The sequence below is a fragment of the Lissotriton vulgaris genome, chromosome 6, assembly GCF_964263255.1.
Source record: "Lissotriton vulgaris chromosome 6, aLisVul1.2, whole genome shotgun sequence".
NCBI lineage: Eukaryota > Metazoa > Chordata > Amphibia > Caudata > Salamandridae > Lissotriton > Lissotriton vulgaris.
In genome coordinates, this window is record NC_141694.1 from 56,469,655 (window position 1) to 56,496,598 (window position 26,944).

At 47.1% G+C, this 26,944-nt stretch overlaps 1 long non-coding RNA gene across 1 annotated transcript; it reads right to left on the minus strand.

Moving 5' to 3' along the window:
- Positions 1 to 22,860: 22,860 nt before the first annotated feature.
- Positions 22,861 to 26,618, minus strand: LOC147706783 (uncharacterized). Its single transcript, XR_015296427.1, has 2 exons — positions 26,498 to 26,618; positions 22,861 to 25,275 (listed from the first exon to the last, which is right to left on the minus strand). It is a non-coding gene; the product is annotated as an uncharacterized LOC147706783 (long non-coding RNA).
- Between the last annotated feature and the right edge of the window lie 326 nt (positions 26,619 to 26,944).

Sequence of the window (26,944 nt, forward strand, 5' to 3'; positions counted from 1 at the left end):
GCTTTGCAGAAGAGTGCTGTTCACACTATACATCTGACAACAGACATGTGGACCAGTGGCGCAGGCGCTGATTACATGTGCATCACTGCACACTGGGTCTCTTTTTCAGGGGTTAAAGCAAAGCTAAACGCAGGTGTTGACCCGGACCAAGTTTTCAAAGCTGCTCGGAAACATGCAACACTAGCCATGTTTGGTTTGGAGAAACGTCACACAGCACAAAACATTTTGGATGAGTTTAACACAAAGGTCCTTGACTGGCTGTCCCCAAAAAAACGCCAGATTGGTTATGTTTCCACTGATAATGGCGCCAATGAAGTTAAGGCCATGGAGCTGGGTCACTATTTCAGAGTGCCGTGTTTGGCGCACTGTATAAACCTGGTTGTCAAAAAATTCTTGAGTGATAAAGAGAGTTCAGCGTACGAGGTAGTGGAGACCTACCGAAAAATGTGCAACCATTTCAGTCATTCTTTTAAGGCCCGGAAGCATCGGAGGAGCCTGCTACATGACCGTCGAATGCCAGTGAAAGCACTCATCCAGGAGGTGGTAACACGTTGGAACTCAACCTTCTACATGCTTGAGCGTCTGTATGAGCAGTATACGGTACTCAATCAATATTTCTTAACACAGGGTACAGCTCAGAACGACCTGAGGATGGGTGCGGGGCAATGGCACATAGTTAAAAGCCTGACACGCATGCTTCGTCCTTTTGAGGTCTTCACGCGTGCAATCAGCAAGGAGGACTGTAATTTGGGAAAAGCTATCCCATTGTTGTACATGCTGGAGCACCAACTGAAGGAGGTGTGTTCTGTGTTTCAAAAAGATGAAAAAAACAAAGACCCTTTTGTTTTGGCAGAGAAATTATTAGAGCGCCTACGTGGTGATGAACGTCTTAAAATGATCCACTCAGAACAGCATTACATTTGTGCTACTATTCTGGATCCACGCTACAAAAAGGCGCTGGCAGGCCAAGCATTCTTTCCTTTTGATGATGAACATGTTCCAAAGTACAAACGTTGGCTAGCCTTGTCAGCCAAGAGGTTTGAAAGAGAACGGCAGAAAATTGAAGGAAAAGGCAGTACATCAGCATCAGCAGGCCATCCCCAGTCAAAACAATCCACTTCTGCACCTGTGGCTGTGGCACAAGTGACCTCTCAGCCGTTAAAGACACCGGCAACCGGATCATCTGCACCAGACACAACAGAAACATTGGAGGCTGAAGAGGATTGGCTGGCTCGGCTTGGGTTTGGTTCTCAAAAGGTCACAGGCACAGCAACCGCTAAGCAAAGTGGAGGAACCTTGGATGAGGACCTGGTCCTTGAGTCGATGGTGAAGGACTATCTGAATGACTCCACAGAGGTCTATGTTAATGCTGACCCATTGGCGTATTGGCATGGGAAAAAAGAATTGTGGCCACAGCTCTCCAACCTGGCTTTAAACTACTTGTCTTGCCCACTCGCAAGCGTGTCTTCTGAACGTGTTTTCAGTGCTGCTGGTGCCATTGTAACTCCCAAACGGAGCCGCCTCTCGCCCAAAAATGTGTAGAGGTTAACAATGATCAAGATGAATCAGCACCTCATACCACCAGATTACAAAGTACGAGAAAGCACGCCGGATGAAGACGAGGTAGAAGGCAACGTAGATGAGGGAATTTCTACTCTTTCAGGTGACACTGAGCTCACCCTGCCTGAATTCGCAGAGTATGAAGACGAAGCCTTATTCTTTTTCCTGGACCTTAACACTGAGCCCTGAAAATGAGACAGTGAATCAATAACTTTCTTTTTCGTCCTTATTCACTTTCATTCCTGTGTGTCTGTCTTTCTTTGTTGTGCAGAGTTAATATAATTCAATCTTTAATCAACTAATCACAAAAACAAGCCCATCAGCAGAACTGTCTTCACTTGTTTGCTTATTGATTTGAAGGTGCCGCAGTCTGCATTCCTCAGGTTCACAAGTTCAGAAGAACATGCTCCTCTATCCTCCTCCTCCAGACTCCTATTTCCATCAAAGCAGAGGGCTGGATTACGCCCAATGAAGAAAGACTCAGCACTTGTGGGGGTGTTCTACTTCTTTGCGGGTGAGTTGACGACTCTGGGGCCATTGCTGGGAAGCTCCAATACCGGATAAAAGTCGTTTGGACCAAATCGGAGGCGGAATTATTTTTGGGTTTTTGCTGACTTGCTTGCCTTTGAGGTGCTCTTTGGGGGGGTTCCTGCTGTTTGTGGGTGAGTTTCGGGGTCTGGGAGCACTGCTGGGACAGTCTAATCTTGATTGCATTTGCTTTTCAGGAAATCCGTTGTGGTAAACCGGAGTTATGGCCTAGCTACACAGCGCATTTGGACCGAAGGCCGAGAAATATTGTAAGTATGAGATTTTGCTTTTGGGCTGTTTGGGGGTGTTGTGCTTTTTGGTGGGTGGGTTGGCGGGTCTTGGGGCATTCCTGGGAAGGTCTAATACCGGATAGAAGTGGTTGGGACAAAATCCACGCTGATTTTTTTTGTTGCTATTTCTGACATTTTGCTCAATGTAGCGTTTTCGGGGGGCTGTTTGGGGGGCTTCCTGGTGTTTGTGGGTGGGTTTCAGGGTCTGGGAGCACTGCTGGGACACTCTAATCTTGATTGCATTTGCTTTTCAGGAAATCCGTGGTGGTAAACTGGAGTTATGGCCTAGCTACACAGCGCGTTTGGACCGAAGGCCGAGAAATATTGTAAGTATGAGATTTTGCTTTTGGGCTGTTTGGGGGTGTTGTGCTTTTTGGTGGGTGGGTTGGCGGGTCTTGGGGCATTCCTGGGAAGGTCTAATACCGGATAGAAGTGGTTGGGACAAAATCCATAAGGAAAAACCTTTTGGCACTATTTGTAACTTAGGGTTCATTAGGGTTAGCCCTAGCAGCAGGATTGCATGTGTTTTGGGGTGTTCTAGATTTTTGCAACTGAGTTCTGGGGTCTTAGAGCACTCGTGAGAATGTGTAATTTTGGTTGCAAGTCATTTGAAGAAAATCCATGGTAGGAAAGGGGGATTTGGCATAGTTAAACAAAGCCTCTGCCACTATTCTTAACTTAGGGCTTGTTAGGGTTAGCAGTATTTCTATTGCATGTGTTTGGGTGGGGGGGTTTTCGAGTCTTGGAGCGATGCTGGCTATGGATACTTTTGCTTGCTTGCAAGTGGTTTGAATACAATCCACTGTGGGTAAGGGGGTATTTTGGCCTACTTTTACTTTCGAAGTACGTTTTGTCACCAGTTTTCTGCTAGGCCTCGTTTTTTGAGATCTGATTGGGGGTCTTCTACATTTTTGCAACTGGCTTTAGTAAGGGTCTGGGTGGAAGCACTGCTGGTAAGGTCTAATTTTGCTCTAAAACACAGTTTACAGTAAACCTAGCTTGAGTGGAAAGATCCGCTAAATTAATTCGCCCATACTTATTTATCCTTGCAAAGGTGACTCAGACAGAGTACGCACTTTCAAAAATGTTGTACTGTCTATTAGGAAAATCAAAGTGTGACTTTTTGCACTACACAGCGTACATACCTTATATTTATTTATCAGTGCTGTTTTTCGTTCAATAATTACAGGCCGGGTTTCAGTCTGCAATGGGGAAAAAAGGATGGAGTCAGGCTTCACATTAGCGAGCCGCAATTCAGCATCCGCCAGGCAGGCAGTGTACAGGGTGTCTTCTGGTCACCAACATTGATGGACGAAGCGTCAGCTGGAATGGAGGAGTGCCGCTAATAAGAGGAATTGTTTGCTGCATGCAACTTACTTACCAAATTCAACAGGACAACTACAACAATACAGATACAGTATCCATTATTTTATTCAATGAGTGTGTGTGACTGCATTTCTTGGATCTCTCTCTGCTTCTAAATTGATCCCTACAGCCATTCTATATGTTTTACTTCGGCTATTTTTTTAACCTAATTTAATGTAGCCCTGTACTGTCGCATTCTGGCATTCACGGTTGTCGAAAGTACTACTTACTTTTCTGTAACAATGCATTCAGTAGTGCATGCACTTCCTTTATGTCACGTAAAAGATTTATGGTTAGCTTTGTAACTAAAAATTTCTTTATGTTCAATTATTGTTTGTCCTTGCTGTGCTTCTTTTTTTCTCTCAACAAAACCTACCCAAAAAGAAACCCCCATTCCCATCCATTTTACAAACCCTAACCCTCTTCCCCCGGGTTGTGTGGTTTTGCTTGATGTGTGACTAACTGACATCAATAATTCCACACACTTGCTGGGGAGGATAAGGTCATAGCAACAGGCTGGTGAAGGAATCCGAGGATATATTCTAGACTTACTCAGCTTCAGTACTATTTCTTGTAGTATTAGCCAATGTCAAAGAAATCCTACGCAAGTACAAGTTATACTATAAATACTTTACCATTTGTTAGGCTACATTGTGGCACTGTTGTAGTCTAGTGTACTGTCACCTGCTATATTCTCTATCGTACCGTTGTAATGCTACAGTAAGGACAAACCAGGTTTCATTTTCTTTTTTCCATAGGCATGCAACTGCCACTGTGTCACACCACTAGTACCACCGCAGTGAGGACATTTCATCCGCCCTGGATTGCCAACCTTATTCGCTGTTTCCCGTGGAGCCAGCCCTGGGCCTAGCCCTACTTTCAAACACAAATTACAGGTAAGATAAGCGTTTGGTTGGAGGTAGTATAATGGAGTATTAGGAGAGACGAGAGATTGACGGTAGTACTACTAAAGTCCTAGGACTATTCAGGAAAACAAACTTACTGTTAAACCCCCACCCACCAGACTCAAAAGCAGTACAAAACAGGTATGCTCAGATAAAGTTTGAAAAAGTATATTTATATCCCTAACAAAATAATCTCCCGCAAGACCTTCCCTAACCCCAACGGTTGTCCTCTAAAAGTACCAAACCCAACTCCCGATTCCCACCCCCCAAAAGTCTCTAAAAAAGGGGCAAGGGACACTATGGGTGGATGCTGTTGACTTTTTGGGCCAGGGCATCAAACTCCTCGCGGAGCAAGGCGTGCTCTAAGCGGAGACCCTCCAACACGTTGGTAAAGTGGTGGAGCTCCTGCTGAAGGCGGGACACCCTCAGGGTGCTGTGGCGCAGGCGTGCCTTGTAGTTGCAATGGCTGTGAGAGGCAGCTGTTGTCCTTGCTGCTCGGCGTCAGCGTTTGGCTTTGGCAGCCCGGCTCGGTCTGACTGGAGCACTGTGCTGGGTGGCAGCCCGTGGGGGCACGGAGGCCGATGCAGCCGACGTTGTTGTCGTGGTCGACTGCGCACTTTCGTCGTCCTCCAGGGCCACCAGCCGCTGATATTCAGCAACAGTGGCATTGATCCTCCGTTGCCGGGCCGCTCTAGCCAGCTCCTTCCTCCTTGTTGGTTTGGAAGGAGCATCTATATGAAGAAAGAAAGACATAGTCTGTAACCAATGCTTTTTAAGATTAACTCAATCATTCAGCAGAAATGTGTGTTACAGTACAACTAGCAACTTGCAAGCGCATTACATAACTATTGAGGCCAGTATCTATCTAACCTCCCACTTCTTCATCCTTGCTCTAACATTAGTGGGAGTTTAAGGAACAAATTCTACGAGCACTATGGACTTCCATTGGAGTCGACTATGAAAGTACACCAGTCTTATTCTTCTTCTTGTCTCTTGTTTAGGAAAATTGGTACGTTATCTTCTGCAAGCCGGCATAATGCCAGCGCAGTGAACTTGCACCCGAGAAAAAGAGATGCACGCCATGATGAGTGACCTAGACTTGCGTTACTGTACCGGTCCAGTACATGCAGGTGGTGAAGCTCTTACTTTTCTATTATGGGTGGCACTGAGAATACTCTGTTACAAGGGCTACTGCTTAATTAATTTAACTTTCACCCTACAGTGCAAATGAGTACTAGAAATGGAAAATGAAGAAGATAAATAATCTGATTATCTATCACTTCACATGGGATGTTTTTGCTTACATATGGGATGACTTTAGGTGCTTTGCTCTTTATTGAGTGACCAGTGATACATCCACACATGAATGACTGAGTACTACTAAACTTATTAAGAGAGGTAGGGAGTGGCCACCGTAATAACCGGATCTATGCTGTGCTTGCAATACAAACTACTGCTACTATTGATGGTAGTATTTGGACAAAATTACAACTTCTTTTCCTTGCCTTTCCTACACTGGAACAAATGTGCGGGTGCAGTGTTACATGCTCTTCAAAGTTACACTTAGTTCATCCACTGACCGTCTACTCTCTCTAGATCATGGGTACTCACAAACTTTCTCTCGGGGGCTAAATTTACAGTGTAGTTTGTGGCCGAGGGTCGCACTGGTGGGGGCGGAGTCAGAGGGGGCGGGGCTAAAGCAAAACGAAAACTTGTGACCATGAGGTTGCACACAGGTCCCTGCAGCAGATGCCTTCATCCACTGAGCCACCAGACAAAGCATTTACATACATCTCTCTCCCTCCTGCTCTCCCTCCTGCCCTCCCTCTCCATCTCTCTCTCCCTCCTGCCCTCCCTCTCCCTCCCCCTCTGTCATCTCACTGTGTGTGTGTCTGTCTGTGTCAGCCTTCAGCCCGGGCTGAGACAGCTTCCTCAACGCGCACACACAGACAGCCACACCAAAGTACTTTAAAAGACCATTAACATATTATTGAGGCTTTGTTTGTTGTAGCGCCCCTGCATCTCCACCCTGACAATCACTGCTCGCCCAGCCCCACAGAGTAGAGGCTTGGTTCTATTTCACCTCTTTGTGGCCCTGCATCTCCACTCTGCTCTGTGGGGGCCGGGGGAGCAGTGATTGTCAGAGTGGAGATGCAGGGGCGCTAACAGGTGAAATACAACAAAGCCTCTGCTCTGTGGGGGGAGCAGTGATTGTCTGCAAGGTCTGCGCACCGCCAAGGAAGGCTTGCCGGGCCGCCACCGGCCCGCGGGCCGTACTATGAGTACCCCTGCTCTAGATACTCATATGCTATCTAAGAGTCAGATAGTAGCATGATCCAGGTATATGGACACATACAGTTTCTGTGTCACCCACCCAGGCTGTTGTCCTTCCACCCATCATTGCTTCATCATTCACCCAGCCATGCATCTCATATTCTTTCCTTCCCAGCACGTCTTCAATCTCAATAAGTAAGGAATATATAAGAGCTTACCTCTGCCCGCCACCACCACCGTCTCAACTCTCACAGCCGGCACTACAGCCGCCGCCTCCTCCCCTGAAGAATTGCCCTCCGCCTCCGTGTCGAGCACCACCACCTCCGCGCTGGCCCCGCCACCAGATGTTCCACCTACAAAATACATTTAAGAATGTTAGAATAAACCACTCACTAGTATTTGGTCTAGGAATGAAGACATGTGAAAACAATGTAATTTGTGACTGTCTACTCTAAAGTAAAGTCAAGGAAGGGTGTTGTCTTGCTGCACTTTTTGGCACAACTGATGAAGGCTGGCTTTTTAACACGCACCATTTTTCTCCACACAGACAGAAGATGGACTTCTAACAACAAGATCAAGTTGAAACCAGGTGAGAGCTCGGCTCGACCACAAGAAATGTCTTCAATTAATCGTCAGCACTAACCACTTTTCCATTATCAGTTAAACGTTTAGTTTTATTATGACTTCATTTTAATAAATGTGTTTACTTTTAATAAAGCTTTTAAACTTAAATAGACTCTGTGTTTTTTGGTCCAGACTAGAGTGACTGAGCGAAAGGTTTTGCAATTTTTGCAAGCATGAGTCCGTGCCTCTGACACTTCTTGACTCTGACTCCGTACTCTTGAGCTGCATTGGATAATCATCATTGGGGATCAATCATCGATGAATTCGGGAGGCAAATGACTGTGCCACACTATGTAGTCAGTCAGTAAGGACATTGGGGGTTCAAAGTCTGTTATCACAGAGGTATGTGGAAACTCTAACAGCGCCTATTATAATTGATAAGCAATGCACTATTTATTGTCCATAGTTCTGTTTCTGCAGAAGAATTGTCCCCGCAACAGTAGTGGTATGGATTCTCCTCCTATCCAAACCAAAAGGTAGTATCTTATTCTTTCTTGCTGGTCATTCACATTTTATAGTTGGGAATTTTCAAAGCAGATAGAACACTTCAAAAGACATTATGGACAATCCCAGAGGACTGCACTAAGTTGATAGAGCTATTGCTGACTAGAATGGGAGTTTCGCCAACCGTGCAATCTTAGTTAGCTACACAGACAGACTAATAAGAATAATCTAGTAATACCACAGGGAGTCATAGTAGCGGCAGGATAAGAATTTAGATACAGTCTACAAGAAGATCAAAGACGATTTTGAAAAAATCAAATGAGGAACGCTAGGAAAAATAGGTACTAGTCTAAAATGAAAACTTACTGGGGCCAGCAAAGGAGCCCTCGCCTGCCCGATCCAAGGCCCTGTTCAACAGCATCCGCCGCCGCCTGCTGCTCCTGTGTCTCCTCGCCCCGGGGGGGAGCTGACGTACAACATGAAAGAAAGATCAGAAAACATGGATGATTGTTGCTTGTCAATGTCAACCAAATCAAACATTTCAAAACAACATTAACAAAATATTTCCGCAAAATTATATTGATTAGGGATAGTTTTCATTGATTTGCGGACCTGCGACTTCGAAAGTCACGTAACTCACTAAACAAAGTACTGAAAGGTTCACCTAGGACTGGCAGGCAGCAGTCCGCAGGCAAGACGCAAAGTGACAGACAAACTCCATTGTGATTTCAGTCAGATCAGTGACAACACTAACAGTTGCCTGCTACATAACCAGTCATTTAAATAGTCAAACTATCAATCCACCGCCACTATTTTTCTTATTGTCAGGGGTACAAAGGAAGGGGCAGATTTAAGCCCCTTGCGGCTCTTTTGCTCCATTCTTGCGTGACTTTTGTGACGCAGCAGCTGAACAAAAGAGGCGCCATGGTGCGGCGTATAATATTATAACAACGTGACGCATTTGGGAGATGCATCCAGTTATAAAGCCCTGCGCCATCAGGGGGCGTTCCGGCGCAAGGGAGGGCATTCCTGCGCTGGAACACATCCTAAAAGTGGCTGAGGGAAATCTACAAAATTTCAATCAGTCACCTTTAGGACAATGATGCGTCACACAAACCCTGCACCTGCTTGAAGCAGACGTATGGCTTGACCCAGCATTGGGGAGATAGGGTACCCCAGAGCATTGCTGGAGCTGCGCCATCGTTGCGACGCAACTCCAGCAGTAAAGCTTCGGTGACGTTTTGGGCCCATGGTGCGCCGCATTGCAAATACGGCGCACCATGTTTGGTGGTGGTAGCGGGCCGCACAATTACTGGCGCATCCCTGCTACTTTGCAGGGATGCGACGGTAATTGCAATTCTGCCCCTTAGGGGCATACTTACTTACGCGTTGTGGCGCATCTCCAGAGATGCGCCAGATCAAATGCGTCATGCAAAACTACCCTTGCGACACGGCAGATGCGCCTCATTTACAATGCGGTGCGCCCTGGTGCAAGGGTAGGCACTTGCGTGACGCATCTCGTCACGTAAGAGCGACGCATTGCTGGAGTCACGTCGCCAACGCAATGCAACTTCAGTAATGCTCAGGGCCACCCAATACTTAACATGCTGTGCAGTCCTTACGCCTGCTTCAAGCAGGCATAAGGAATTGAATTGACGTAGCAGCGTCGCAGAAGTGCCTGCGTTAAATCTTGTAGATTTCACGCAGGCACTTTTGCGAGGCGCACAGCCGCCGGACCGCCCACCCTGCGTACTAGGAACGCACCCATTGTGGAGCAGGCCCATGGCCTTAAAACGTGACGCATCTCCCTAGATGCGTCACGCTGTAAATGACTTGCAGGGATGCGCCACATTTACGCCGCTGTTGCATCAAGCAAGGCAACGTAAACGTGGCGCAAGGGGCTTGTAAATGTAATCTGCCCCCTAGTGTCTAGCATTACGCAGTTCTGTAAAGTACACTCATCCATAATAGTTACTCAGGCCAATGAGACCACAAAATAGAAAACAAATAAGCATAGTAGCAACGCCACTGAGAAGGAGAGCAGTGCACCTGAAATGCACAGAAGATTTTGAAATATAATTTAACTACAATGTAATCGTCAGCAGCATTATTGGCTTGCTCCATGTAAAAAACAAATATTTGCAATACAACAACACAGAGCAGGAGAAAACATAGTAGTGAGTGATGAAATAGCTACTACTACTCACCAAGCCCGGGGATCTCCAAGCCGAGCTGGTCCAGCAGGTCGCGCTCCCGGTCCAGGAGGTCCGTCCAGCGGAGGGTGGCCTGGCTGTAGGTGCGCTGGACCCTGGAGAGTTGGGACATGGCCCAGCACACCTTCTGCCCCCGCTTCCGGCGCTCCCGGATGTTGTAGCCGGCCGCGATCCTGCCGCCTCCCGCGATGGTCCTGGGCATGCGGCGCTGGACGAAGAAGACCAGCGCGCCTACTTCCTCCGGGCTGAAGATCTCCCGTCGCGTCACCTGCTCCCCCCTCAATCGCCCGCATGCTGTCCTGGCACGGGGTCCAGGACTCCTCCTCCCCGCCGCCGCTACGGCCCTCAAGTGCCTGGGCAGCTTCACGGCGCCTGGCTTCACCATGGTCTGGGCAGGTAAGGTAGGAAGTAGAAAATTAAGAAGGAATAGGATAGGGAAGAAGAAAAGAAAAGAGTTTAAAAAAGTAGTTTAAAAGTAAACAAAAATAGCAGAAAAGACAAAAATATACAGCTAGGAAAAGAGAGGGATAGATAAGAAGCAAAATCGTTCGAAAAAAAACTGAAAACAAGCAAAGGATGGCAAAGATAGCAAGAGGATAAACACCATGCCCAGACACAGGAAATGAATGAAAAACAAGAGCGCAAAAGTAAGTTTGCACGCGATTTTCCTCGCGATCTCGCACGAACTTGTACTCGCAATGCGCTTACTTCGCGAGATTATACATAGCGGGCGGAAACGGAAATACGTCACGCAAACAAAATGGCCGCGCCCGTACTCGACCTTGGGGTAAATTCGCGTGTTGCGCTGCAAGCGGCTCGCGAATACTGCAAAAACATCGCGAAATAACACGCCCCAAAAAAATATAAAGCTCATTCGCACGAATTGGCGGCTTCCGCGGTCAGTTTCGCATGACGCCGAGCCTCGCGAATAGCGCGAAATTACCGAAAAACGATTTTTGCAAAAGCAAAACCAATGAGCAGGTGCAAAAGGTCAATCTCATGATTTGTAACGATTCCCTGTAGTGCTTCCTGAGGGGGCCCTCCAGAATTCGGTTGCCTACTTGCAACTATTGTGTGACCCTGCTCTGACCTTAACTTTATGCCACAAAGGTCCTGATTTACAGCTAAGGGAGCAGACAAGCAGGTGCCAGGCTGGAACTTCAAATTCAGTGACACATTAATTAGCCCTTAATTCATTATTGTCAGTTGGGGCAGGGCAGGCGTTGTTAATAAACTAACCCCAAATTAATTCATGTCAGTTGAAGCAGGGCAGGTGTGCTTGCTTTTCCCCCCCATCTTCTACAGTGATGATGAACCAGAGGGTGGCATTGATGTAACAGAGGGTGGCATGGGTGAAAGAGAGGGTGGCAGTGGTGAAACAGAGGGTGCTGGGAGGCTGTGACGATGAACCAGACGTAGAAACAACATAGTCGCGACCGTTGCGAGCCGACAAGTAAGTTCGCAATTGCGAACTAGTACCAAATCCTCGCGAACTGGCAAAAACCCTTGCGAACACAAAAAACAAAAAAAATCCGCAAATTCGCGAGAATTCGCGGATTTTGCGGATTGCGAGTTCCCAAATTCTCAAAATTCGCGAACGCCAGATTCGCAAAATTCGCCCATGCTTAGATGAGACAAAGGAGTTTGGTGACTGTATGGAGGTGGGGTGGGTACACATGTATTTCTTTATTATGTACGGATTTACTGCGTGTTACACTGTTTTTTTAAAAATACTACAACCAGAGCTAATCCTACCCTCTAAGCATACACTCAGGACAAGGGCTAACCCTACTATCTACTGCATTCACCCAGGACCATTCCTACCCTCTATTGCATTCACACAGGTCCAGGGCTAATCCTACCCTCTACTGCATACACTCAGGACCAGGGCTAATCTACCCTCTACTGCATACACACAGGACCAGGGCTAATCCAACCATCCATTGCATTCACACAGGACCAGGGGCATTCCTACCCTCTATTGCATTCACTCAGGACCAGGGCTAATCTACCCACTACTGCATTCACCCAGGACAAGGGCTTATCCTGCCCTCTTCTGCATTCACACAGGACCAGGGCTAATCCTACCCTCTACTGCATTCACCCTGGACCAGGGCTTATCCTACCCTTTAAGCATACACACAGGGCCAGGGTTAATCTACTGTCCACTGCATTCACCCAGGGCCAGGGCTAATTCTAACCTCTACAGCATACACTCAGGACCAGGGCTAATCCTACCCTCTATAGCATACACTCAGGACCAGGGCTAATCCTACCCTCTACAGCATACACTCAGGACCAGGGCTAATCCTACCCTCTACAGCATACACCCAGGGCCAGGGCTAATCCTACCCTCTACAGTTTACACTCAGGACCAGGGCTAATCCTACCCTCTACTGCATTCACTCAGGACCAGGGCTAATCCTACCCTCTACTGCATTCACACAGGACCAGGGCTAATTCTAACCTCTACAGCATACACTCAGGACCAGGGTTTATCCTACCCTCTAAATATACACACAGGGCCAGGGCTAATCGACCCTCTACAGCATACACTCAGGACCAGGGCTAATCCTACCCTCTACAGCATACACTCAGGGCCAGGGCTAATCCTACCCTCTACAGCATACACTCAGGGCCAGGGCTAATCCTACCCTCTACAGCATACACTCAGGGCCAGGGCTAATCCTACCCTCTACAGCATACACTCAGGGCCAGGGCTAATCCTACCCTCTACAGCATATACTCAGGGCCAGGGCTAATGCTACCCTCTACTGCATTCACCCAGGACCAGGGCTAATCCTACCCTCTACTGCATTCACCCAGGACCAGGGCTTATCCTACCCTCTAAACATACACACAGGGACAGGGCTAATCTACCCTCTACTGCATTCACCCAGGACCAGGGCTTATCCTACCCTCTAAACATACACTCAGGGCCAGGGCTAATCCTACCCTCTACTGCATTCACACAGGACCAGGGCTAATTCTAACCTCTACAGCATACACTCAGGGCCAGGGCTAATCCTACCGTCTACTGCATTCACCCAGGACCAGGGCTTATACTACCCTCTAAACATACACACAGGGCCAGGGCTAATCTACCCTCTACTGCATTCACCCAGGACCAGGGCTTATCCTACCCTCTACTGCATTCACCCAGGACCAGGGATTATCCTGCCCTCTTCTGCATTCACACAGGACCAGGGCTAATCCTACCCTCTACTGCATTCACCCTGGACCAGGGCTTATCCTACCCTTTAAGCATTCACACAGGGCCAGGGCTAATCTACCCTCTATTGCATTCACTCAGGACCAGGGTTTATCCTACCCTCTAAACATACACTCAGGACCAGGGCTAATCCTACCCTCTACAGCATAAACTCAGGACCAGGGCCAATCCTACCCTCTACTGCATTCACCCAGGACCAGGGCTAATCCTACCCTCTATTGCATTCATTCAGGACCAGGGCTAATCCTACCCTCTACTGCATTCACACAGGACCAGGGCTAATTCTAACCTCTACAGCATACACTCAGGACCAGGGCTTATCTCACCCTCTACTGCATTCACCCAGTACCGGGGCTAACTAACCTCTACTGCATTCACCCAGGACCAGGGCTTATCCTACCCTCTAAACATACACACAGGGCCAGGGCGAATCTACCCTCTACTGCATTCACACAGGAACAGGGCTAATCCTACCCTCTACTGCATTCACACAGGGCCAGGGCTAATCTACCCTCTACTGTATTCACACAGGACCAGGGCTAATCCTACCATCTAATGCATTCACCCAGGACCAGGGCTTATCCTACCCTCTAAACATACACACAGGGCCAGGGCTAATCCTACCCTCTACAGAATACACTCAGGGTCAGGGCTAATCCTTCCCTCTAAACATACATACAGGACCAGAGCCATTCCTAACCTCTACAGCATTCACCCAGGACCAGGGCTAATCCTACCCTCTACAGCATACACTCAGGCCAGGGCTAATCCTACCCTCTAAACATACTCACAGGGCCAGGGCTAATTCTACCCTCTATTGCATTTACTCAGGACCAGGGCTAATCCTACCCTCTACAGAATACACACAGAGCCAGGGCTAATCCTTCCCTCTAAACATACATACAGAACCAGGGCCATTCCTAACCTCTACAGCATACACTCAGGGCCAGGGCTAATCCTACCCTCTACTACATTCACACAGGACCAGGGCTAATCCTACCCTCTACAGCATTCACACAGGGCCAGGGCTAATCTACCCTCTACTGCATTCACACAGGACCAGGGCTGATCCTACCCTCTACTGCATTCACTCAGGACCAGGGCTAATCCTACCATCTACTGCATTCACCAAGGACCAGGGCTTATCCTACCCTCTAAACATACACACAGGGCCAGGGCGAATCCTACCCTCTATTGCATTCACTCAGGACCAGGGCTACTCCTACCCTCTAAGCATACACTCAGGACCAGGGCTAATCCTACCCTCTACAGAATACACTCAGGGCCAGGGCTAATCATACTCTCTAAACATACATACAAGACCAGGGCCATTCCTACCCTTTACTGCATTCACACAGGGCCAGGGCTAATCCTACCCTCTACTGCATTCACACAGGACCAGGGCTAATTTACCCTCTACTGCATTCACCCAGGGCCAGGGCTAATCTACCCTCTACTGCATTCACACAGGAACAGGGCTAATCTACCCTCTACTGCATTCACACAGCACCAGGGCTAATCTACCCTCTACTGCATTCACACAGGACCAGGGCTAATCCTACCCTCTACAGCATTCACACAGGGCCAGGGCTAATCTACCCTCTACTGCATTCACACAGGACCAGGGCTGATCCTACCCTCTACTGCATTCACACAGTACCAGGGCTAATCCTACCATCTACTGCATTCACCCAGGACCAGGGCTTATCCTACCCTCTAAACATACACACAGGGCCAGGGCTAATCCTACCCTTTACAGCATACACTCAGGGCCAGGGCTAATCCTACCCTCTACTTCATTCACACAGGACCTGGGCTAATCCTACCCTCTACTGCATTCACACAGGGCCAGGGCTAATCTACCCTCTACTGCATTCACACAGGACCAGGGCTAAACTACCCTCTACTGCATTCACACAGGACCAGGGCTAATCCTACACTCTACTGCATTCACACAGGGCCAGGGCTAATCTACCCTCTACTGTATTCACACAGGACCAGGGCTAATCCTACCATCTACTGCATTCACCCAGGACCAGGGCTTATCCTACCCTCTAAACATACACACAGGGCCGGGGCTAATCCTACCCTCTACAGTATACACTCAGGGCCAGGGCTAATCCTACCCTTTACTGCATTCCCTCAGGACCAGGGCTAATCCTACCCTCTAAACATACATACAGGACCAGGGCTAATCCTACCCTCTACTGCATTCACCCAGTACCAGGGCTTAGCCTACCCTTTAAACATACACACAGGGCCAGGGCTAATCTACCCTCTACTGAATTCACACAGGACCAGGGCTAATCCTACCCTCTACTGCATTCACCCTGGACCAGGGCTTATCCTACCCTTTAAACATACACACAGGGCCAGGGCTAATCTACCCGGATGCATGATGGTACCACACGTACTTTTACAACGCGTACCGTTACAACGCTACTTTTACCACGCAAGTCGTTACAACGACTTGCGTGGAGGGGCGCTGGATAGTAAATTTTTTTATTTACTATTCCAACTCCAGTCCCCGTGGACTCTAGGGAAGGAGTTGGATAGTAAATTAAACTATTTACTATCCTGGAGCGCCCTCCAGCGCAAGTCGTTGTAACGACTTGCGTGGTAAAAGTAGCGTGGTAACAGCACCGCGTTGTAAAAAATGCGTGCTAACCGCTGTATACCAATCTACCCTCTACTGAATTCACACAGGACCAGGGCTAATTCTAACCTCTACAGCATACACTCAGGACCAGAGCTAATCCTACCCTCTACAGCATACACTCAGGACCAGGGCTAATCCTACCCTCTACAGCATACACTCAGGACCAGGGCTAATCCTACTCTCTACTGAATTCACACAGGACCAGGGCTAATTCTAACCTCTACAGAATTCACACAGGACCAGGGCTAATTCTAACCTCTACAGCATACACTCGGGACCAGGGCTAATCCTACCCTCTATTGCATTCACACAGGGCCAGGGCTAATCCTACCCTCTACAGCATACACACAAGACCAGGGCTAATCTACCCTCTACTGCATTCACACAGGACCAGGGCTAATTCTAACCTCTACAGCATATACTCAGGACCAGGGCTTATCCTACCCTCTAAACATACACACATGACCAGGGCTAATTCTAACCTCTACAGCATACACTCAGGGCCAGGGCTAATCCTACCCTCTACAGCATACACTCAGGGCCATGGCTAACCCTACCCTCTACAGCATACACTCAGGACCAGGGCTAATCCTACCCTCTATTGCATTCACACAGGGCCAGGGCTAATCCTACCCTCTACAGCATACACACAGGGCCAGGGCTAATCTACCCTCTACTCCATTCACACAGGGCCATGGCTAATTCTAACCTCTACTGCATTCACCCAGGACCAGGGTTTATCCTACCCTCTACTGCATTCACCCAGGACCAGGGCTAACTCTAACCTCTACTGCATTCACCCAGGACCAGGGTTTATCCTACCCTCTAAACATACACTCAGGACCAGGGCCATTCCTACCCTCTAAACATACACTCAGGACCAGGGCTTATCCTACCCTCTAAACATACACTCAGGACCAGGGCTAATTCTAACCTCTACTGCATTCACCCAGGACCAGTGTTTATCCTACCCTCTACTGCATTCACCCAGGACCAGGGCTAACTCTAACCTCTACTGCATTCACCCAGGACCAGGGTTTATCCTACCTTCTAAACATACACACAGGGCCAGGGCTACTCTAACCTCTACAGCATACACTCAGGGCCAGGGATAATCCTACCCTCTACTGCATTCACCCAGGACCAGGGTGTATCCTACCCTCTACTGCATTCACCCAGGACCAGGGCTTATCCTGCCCTCTTCTGCATTCACACAGGACCAGGGCTTATCCTACCCTTTAAGCATACACACAGGGCCAGGGTTAATCTACTCTACACTGCATTCACCCAGGGCCAGGGCTAATCTACCCTCTACTACATTTACACAGGACCAGGGCTAATACTACCCTCTACTGCATTCACCCAGGACCAGGGCTAATCCTACTCTCCACTGCATTCACCCAGGGCCAGGGCTAATCTACCCTCTACTGCATTCACCCAGGACCAGGGCTTATCCTACCCTCTATTGCATTTACTCAGGACCAGGGCTAATCCTACCCTCTAAACATACACTCAGGGCCAGGGCTAATCCTTCCCTCTAAACATACACTCAGGACCAGGGCGAATCCTACCCTCTAATACATACACTCAGGGCCAGGGCTAATCCTAGCCTCTACTGCAGGAGTGGTGTGGCTCACTGGTTAGAGGTGGCAGACCCAGAAGCAGAGAACGGCCCGGGACCAGGGTTCAATTCCTGACGCGGCAGGGTCGTGGACCAGGGTCAGCGCCGCGGACTCGACAATTCTCGCCTCGGTGCCTACTCTAACCAGGGATCACACTTCTAACCTCTACAGCATACACTCAGGACCAGGGCCATTCCTACCCTCTAAACATACACGCAGGACCAGGGCTAATCCTACCCTCTAAGCATACACACAGAACCAGGGCTAATCCTACATTCTACTGCATTCACCCAGGACCAGGGCTTATCCTACCCTCTTTTGCATTCACCCAGGGCCCGGGCTAATATTACCCTCTAAGCATATACTCAGGACCAGGGCTAATCCTACCCTCTAAACATACGCCCAGGACCAGGGCTAATCCTACCCTCTAAACATACATACTGGACCAGGGCTAATCTACCCTCTACTAAATCCACACAGGACCAGGGCTACTTCTAACCTCTACAGCATACACTCAGGACCAGGGCTTATCCCACCCTCTACTGCATTCACCCAGGACCAGGGCTAAATCTAACCTCTACTGCATTCACCCAGGACCAGGGCATATCCTACCCTCTAAACCCCCACTCCGGTGAGCGACCGCTCACCCAAACATCATACCCAGGCCGGCACTCTTGCACACGCTTCACAATGATCTGACATAAAGAAATACCAATGTTTCTGCAAGTAACTGGTTCCACTGCAGCACAATATTCACCTCTGGGCCACTAAACGTCCTCACAGAATTCTGTGATTGGACCTGCCAGCCACCTTCTGGACTTCCAGTCAACAACATAACAAAACTTGCAAGAAATAGTGCCGGCACAGTCATTCACCAATATGCCACTACACATTAAATCTGGGTAAGGTGTGTAGAAGAAAAAACATTTTAAGGGGTTCACTGATACACCTGGTCCTTTAAACCAACAAATAAGAGATTGGCACAGAGGCTGTAATATAAAAACAATGCATTTATTAACCTCACATGAGGGAGACTGCGCCACACAGTACCCTCAGGCCGCTGTAGGAGACAGTCCAAGGAGTACAGAGAACAGGGGCCTTATATATGCCAGTCAGTCAGTCAAAAGCTTTTATTATCGGTAAAATACCATAAAAAGGCATATATACATAATTACAGATAAAAAAATACACATACCAGCTAAACAATGAGGATGTTTAAAAGGTCGTACATTACAGACCTAGCACACAAAAAATTCATAAAGTAGTTAAAAGAGAATCATAAAATTTGATTGACTACTTTAAAAAATAACTAGCGCTCCCAGTGAGCAAACCCTAGCCATAGTGCATATAAGGAACCACATTCATTACAATGTTTATACTACCGCAGGAATGGTGATTTGTGGACATTCAGTTTTTAATTTTGCACACCTCGAGTACCACATGGGCAAAAGAAATCTAGCAGTTGCAAACACTATCAAGAGGGAAGTATCATATTTAAGGATTCTGAATACCTCCCTGTAGTCCCTAAGGCCCCAGGACTTGAAAAGTTGAATGATCCATTTCGATCTTGCCTTGGCGAAGAAGGGGCAGAAGAGCAGAACGTGGAGATCTGTCTCTCTGCTATTCGCACACCCTGGGCAGGAACTTGCGGTATATAGGGCATTTGACCACTCATGTTTTACGCCCCTAAGAGGCAATGAACCATGTCTAAACTGGATAAACAGTTTCTTAGCCAGGGGAGGCTGGATATCATCCAAAAAAATTTCAAAGTGAGGGTGGGCCTTGATATCCAGAAACGTGTTAGTTAGCCTACCCATGGAAGAGTCTATCATTATGAGTTCCATTCGGTAGCGCTTGAGAGCCACACTGAATGATTTCTTGGAATACAGGGCACAGGTCTCCTCAGGGGACGACCACATGTCCCCCCTACCTAGAGCGTGGCAAAGATGCTTGATGTGGTTTAACCAAGGAATTTTCCCCACGCTCCCCCTGGACAAAAGATCCCCCAGGTCCTCCGTATAGCTCAAGAGCTCAGGGGTTGACCATAGATGTCTCCAATACAGGAGAGTTTGATTTGAGACAATCTCCTGGATAGGAACCAAACCTAAATCCAGCCGAAGGGGGGGTCAGGTGGGTACTCATAGGGAGTCTCAGAAGATGCCTGATAAAACTATTCTCAGTGAGTGATAGGGAGGCAGCACTGACATGACCCCATAAATCTGCACCATAAAGTGCTCCCCCTCTTTCTGGGCTTTATAAATTACCATGGGCTAACCCAACAATTTAGAAGAGGTGTCTTAAAAACCTTTAGGATACCACCAGATGATTGGGCCATCTTCAGGTTGACCTTGGCCATGTGAGACCCCCAATCCATTCTGTTGTTTAGTGTAACCCCCAAATAATCAAAGGTAGACACTCGATCCAACGCCGTTCCATCCATGTGGGGGTGAGGGCAATTGGCTAGTTTGGAATTATAAACCATGAACTTGGTTTTAGAGAGGTTAATGTCCAAGTTCCTCAGTCTGCTGAAGGAGCAGAATGCCTCTAATGTACACTCTATGCCCGTAGATGATTTTGACAGTAAAAGGGTGTCATCAGCGAACATTAGGGCAGGTATCTTGCGCCCTGCTAAGCTTGGAGAGTCCAGGTCTCTTGCTTCCAGTAGGTGGTCTATCAACCCATTGAGGAAGAGGGAGAAGAGCGTGGGGGCCAAGACGCACCCCTGCCTCACTCCCTTTTCCACCGGGAACGGAGCAGAGAGCTCCCCACTCCTCCCATATCTCACCCTTGCGTATGTACCATGGTGCATACGTTTAAATAAATGGCACAGGTAGGCCGGGGCACCCATCTCCAACAATACTGCCCAGAGCTTATCCTTTTGGACCAGATTAAATGCGGACCGGAGGTCCACAAAAATCAAATACAGGCTACCGGCCCCATTAGAAACCGTCTTCCAGTAGACCAACTGTAATCTAAACAGTTGGTCAATGGTGGAAACCTTTGCACGAAAGCCCGCTTGGAGGGAGGTTAGGATGTGATGTTCGTCCATCCAACTCTGCAACCTAGGTAAAAGAAAGCGGGCAAATCATTTCTGGAGGACCTCGATCGAACTAATGGGGCGGTAGTTAGCTGAGTTGAGAGGGGAAGCTTTTTTGTGGATGGGAATGATTTCGGCTCCCAGCCAGGTTGGGGAGATCTCCATGCCCTGTTGAATAGCGTTAAAATAAACCCAAATATAGGGGGCCCAAACCTTTTGTTCACTTCGATATAGGTCGCCAGGGATCCTATCAAGACCCGGAGCTTTCCCCAGCATCAGACTTCTAAGGGCCGCCGGAACTTCAAGGAGGGTGCAGCGTGGGCAAACAAGGCCCAAGGCCTCCGGTTGCACTGGAACTGATAGAGCGCGCAGTCCACCCGGGTCACCGAGGTTACCAATTTCTTACACGCACTGGGCCCTGGCGTGCAAATTCAAATACAACAATGACATTTGGGTGAACCGGGTGATGATTACTTTTTCTTCTCCTCCTGCACGCTTCTATGAGCAATTAAGGTTTGGTTTCACACCTCTGCTTACCATGTACCCGACTTACCACAGGCACATTACTTATGACAGATCTGGAGCTATCAGGGAAATAGTAGACAGGGGCCTAGGAATAATACTCTTTATAAATCAGTACATACTTATCCACAATTTCTGTAAAATGACCACAGACACCTGATGATGTTAAATGTTTTATATAGAAGTTCAAAGAAAATATGCCAAGGCAATAAGTGATATGCAGAGTAATACGTCAATCATTAAGATCAAAACCACTAGGTAACTATGAATTAAAACTAGGACCATTTGAGTATATGGGAAGACTAAAAGGTAGGACTTTAGAACAGAGCTAGTCACTGCAACTTTATACTAGGACATAGGATATGGATGGGACCTAAAACATGTACTTAACCTACGTTCTTTTAGACTATTCCTGCTAAGTTCACCGCAATCATACTAAAGGAAAGGGAAAAATTGGAACATACTAATAAATTCGACAGTTCAGCAAAGTTCTAAAGGAAGGGAGAGATGTGGAACAAATCTAATAAGCAAAACATATATAATTTGGAATTTCAGAAACCAATATCAAAGTCAAGAATATTCCCTTAAGAAAGAGAAAAAGATATGAGTCTAAGTGAGAGAAGACTATGAGAAAACGCAAACCCACAGTTTATATTTACCTAAATAGGAGTGAGAACTAACCCTGGCCACGGGTCAGTTTGGAAAAGACGGGGACGAGGACCCTCAAGGATTTGGAATCCCAGAATGCGAGCAGATACAGCCCAAGGACAGTTCAGGACAGGATACCCCTCAGGTTTTGGGTCAAGGCTGGGCCTCCCAGGGTACGACCAACACCTACAGCTTCGGACAGCAACGCCTGCGTTACCCCTCTCCTGCAAGTAATCCGCCAGCAACCTGTAATGGCCGGATTTTCTGTTTAGATGGGATCAGCCCCCAGGGGCCCCTGTGACCCAGCCAAAACGTACTCACCTTCCCTTCTTAGATCGTATTCACAATGAGTAGCTATACAGATAAATATACAGATTGCACCTAAGAATGGGGAATGACAATATACATATATGGATTTTTCTACAATATCTTATTCACATCAGTTGGCCTCGCGGTCACCCCGACCCAGACCGTTCTACCCTAGGGCAGATCTGACACACAATCCGGTGTGTCTACACATGGGCCTGCAGAACCCAATGCTCCCTTTTCCAAATTGTTCGCGATCCTGCGAAACTACACGTCAGTGTCCCTCCTGACGCTCTCTCTTATTTTCAGCCACAATCTGGTGGATTTACACGCCGGTCTCCCTCCCGACGCTCTCATTAACGCCGCATATCAACGACGACCACATTCCTATGAACCATTATTGGGACGATATCTCAGCAATCTACTTAGGACAAAACTAAAATAATAACTTTGAATACGGGTCCAAATTGTATAGTGTACTTCTTGCTTTTGACATCAAAGGTCCACTCACTCCCTATTTATGTGATCACCACTTACCCGATTGGGATTACTCATCCATTCACGTACCTAGCTTTCACCTAGGAGTATCGTTTACCAAGATTGAACACAAGCACCAGGTACACGGTAATTCTATATGAATTAGGATATTTATTAACAATAGACATAAATCACATTACTATGCAACATTACATTTGCAAAGGGAATAAAAGATAAAGATTAGAGTGCACATGCTACAAGAATCGGTCGGACATCACCTGGTTATTAGGAAATCGGGACTCGGCAGTCATCTAGGCTCCTGTCTCGTCTCTGGGTCCTGGCTCGCCTTGCAGTCACCCTCAGCCGTCACAAGTACACGTCTGCACCGCTAGGCTCAACCTCGTCTGCTCTCCCTCAGGACCTCGGAACCTTGCTGTTTATTAACTACCGTCTCTCTCTCTCTCTGTATTAGTGCGCTCCGCGCCACTTCTCGTTCAGTCTATCTCAGAGAGTTTCGGTCTTAAATCTTTCTCCGACTTCAAAGATGGCGACTTGTCCACCATGAAAGTGAATAATGGCAGAGATGCTAACGGCTAGATGCCGCCTACGGACTAACTCACTAAAAGACTAACACCTTCGCTAATATCAAAGCCCGTTCCTTCATGGAAATTCACGGCCAGTAACCTGCCGCCCACCAAATTCTTGTACCTCCCCGTACCAAGGACACTTTCCCAGCCGGCCGGCCTGAAGTTGTGTCTTCGGAGTGGAGAAAAATACATTCCTTCGATAAGGGTCAGCCTGAACCGGCTCTCTCCAAGCGAACAACAGCTTAAAACTAAAACATCACGCTTGACCTAGAAAGCCTTCTCGAGCTACCAGGCAGAAAGCAAAATGGAGTCTGTCTCGTTTAAGGCCTACGGAGCCCATAATATGCATAGCTCCATGAAAAACAGATCGGCATGTTAGCAAATGAGTGAATCATGACTAATACTTATATATCTAACCCCTCACTTAAATTCATAAGCCTTACTCTAAGGGAAGTAACACGCAAATGCCTTTATATATGTATGACAGGGTCCCTGTCTATCGGCCTAATCCCTATGCTATGGGGGTGATAGGCTGGAGTCACTCTCCATCATTCTCCTTCTCCAGAGAGCTAGCAAAAAGACAGCCATAACATTACACCCCTTGACTCCAGTCTATTATCCACCAACTAAATGGAACTAACGTCAGTAGACGAATAATATGAAACAAAACTAACTGATCTACGAGTCTTAGTAAGTCTAAAAAATTGTAATAGGGAAGGGATACACTGAATAAAGCAGCAAATTGCTATAAGGATACAAACAGCAACAATAACCCCTCCCAAAATTTGTCGTAAAAAATGCATGTCAGGGAGCCAGTTAAAAAGCCAGTCAAAGAAACCCTGATCTATGTGTTCTCTAATTTTTGCAGTCAAGTCGTGGAGTTTATTAATATGGGATTGGATATCTTTAGAATGGTCAGATAAATTAAAACAGCATAGACCTTCAAATTCAGAGCACTCGTGCCCATGTTTCAACAACAAATAATCGATTGCAGCACGGTTTTGCAAAATAGCTCTACGTTCACCTTGGGAATCTAATAATAAATCAGATAAAACAGCAGACGTTTGATTGATTGACTTCACCATCCAGCAGGCCATTTTGCCGATTGTTTTGGCATTATAAACGGCCAATGCCGGAACACCAATAATAGAAAAAGCTAAACCAAGATATTCAGATCTAGAAAAAAGATGAACAGAGGAATCACAATCTTCATGTAATGACATAGAATCACGAACAATACGAGAATGGGAAGGAGGACGTGAAGAAAACATTAGCAAACTTAATCTAGTGATGGCACATGGGCCACCAGAAATATTCGCAGGAATATAGGGCCAAGATGAATTCCCGCAAGAAAAGAGCCATCCAGCTGGTAATAGCATTGAATGATAATGGCTAGTGGCTACAACCAAACTTTTACAAGTCATATTGTTTTTCACTGAAAGGCATGAATTAGGAAGTCTCTTTGAGCATAGTAAACGTTGATGAAATGAAAAAGTAGTAGCGGCTTGGAGTTTCAACCGTAGACATTCAGAGATGGCCTTAGGATTACAGGTCATAATGAAACAAAGATCACCAGGGGTAATATTAAAAGTAGTAATTCTGGAATTAAAAGGGACATCCAGGTCTGGAAGAAGAGTACATGAGGGACAAAATTCATGGGCCAAGAAGTCGCCCAGAATAACATTAGGTCGGGCATTGGATACATTAAATATATGATGCAAAGTTTCAGTAGACGCAGGGACAGCAACCAAACAGGTCGATAAAATGTCAGTGACAGACTTCATGGGGGTAAGGCAAAAATGCGGAGAGTTCGTCACTCGCTTCGCGAGTGTGATCCAAAAATTCGAAGATTTCTGCCACGCAGACCGCGCGGCTCTTATTATCCCATCACTCGGCGTCGGTGGATCCTCTCCTCTCCCGGCGTAGCAAGCCAAAAGGAGTCCAACGCCGACACATCCTGCAGCAGCAGTCCAAAGAATGATCTGAAAGAATACAAACACAGGCCTTAATCATTCTCGTAAGTAACATTTATCAGCTGGGACAGCTTCCCAGTCATCTTTCCCTGGTTTCATCACCAAAACGGTGTTGTCATGACCGGTTGCAATAATATCAGCCTGTTCAGGAGGATTTTTAGGCGATTGCACCCATATTTTAGCTCCAGGAAGACCAGACGATCCGAAGCCTTTTCGTCCTCGCACAGTTAGCAACGTTGGGGCAGAGCCTTTTTTGATCTCACCACTGAAGACAGGCATAATCAGTAACTGAGCAACACGGTCAGACTTTTTGATCAGTAAATCAGTCTCACTGCTATTAAGCAAGAGAACCTTAATCTCTCCCTGATAATCACTGTCAATCACTCCTCCAAGTACTTGTACACCTTTCAGGGCCAGGCCAGATCTAGGGGCAATTAATCCAAAACTACCGGCAGGTATAGAGACACCAATGCCAGTTTCAACAATGATTCGATCTTTTCCTGGGAAGTGTGCATCATTTAATGCATGCAGGTCGAGGCCTGCGGAGCCTGGGGTTGCTCTACATGGAGCCAAAGCACCGGGGGTAATTTCCCAATATGTGACAGTGGTCGCAACAGAATTAGGTTTCGCATCAACATGTGGAGGAAACAAACGCATCAAAGGAGATTCAGCATGTAACAAAGGACGATTGTTTAAAATCAATAAAGCTTGAAGTAGGACATCTCTCCACTGGCTGTAACGGTCATCAGTCAACTTGCGCAACTGTTCTTTCAACAAGCCATTCATTCTCTCAATCAGTCCCGAAGCTTGTGGATAATATGGAATATGAAACACCCAATCTATATTATTCTCTATACAAAATTCCTGCACCAATCTTCCACGAAAGTGGGATGCATTGTCTGATTGAATTTGGAATGGGACACCATAATACAGAATAATTAACTCCAGGGTTTTAATTGTATTCACCTGGGTAGCATTCTTGCAAGGGAAAGCGACCAAAAGGCCACTATAAGTATCAACCACTGTACAAATGTATTGACAATTTCTGCTCATGGGGAGCGGACCAATATAATCAATCTGCCAAATTTGGGCGGGCAATTTACCTCGATGTAAGTGGCCTCGAACAATTTGAGGCACCTCTTTCTTTCTTGAATGCTGGCAAACGGGACAATGTAAAATGGCATCTTTAATTAACGAAAAGGGAATATGAATTCCTCTATCAGCAGCCCACCTGTTAGTGGCTTTCTCTCCAAAATGTCCTGCTTTCTGATGGGCCCATTTCGCCAATCCCGCCAAATCAGAATCTTGCATGTCAACCACTGCCTCAGAAATTTTAGACTGTTCATCTGCAATGGTATGGAAAAATTTGTCAAGGGAGTCGATCGGAGTATGAGCATCCACGTGAAAGATTGTTACAGTACTCTGCGGAAGCAGTTCCCAAATATCTTGCCACAACTCTTTACCCCACAACTCTTTTGAATGCAATTCCCAATTATGCGAGTGCCATGTCGGCAGCCACACCGCTAGTCCATTTGCAGTGGACCAAGAATCAGTGAAAATATGACATGTACCTGGTAACTCCTGTTTCAAAACTTGGTAAACCGCATAAAGTTCAGCATATTGACTACTCTTACCATCTCCAGTTGTACTTAACAATTTCTGTGTAATCGGGTTATAG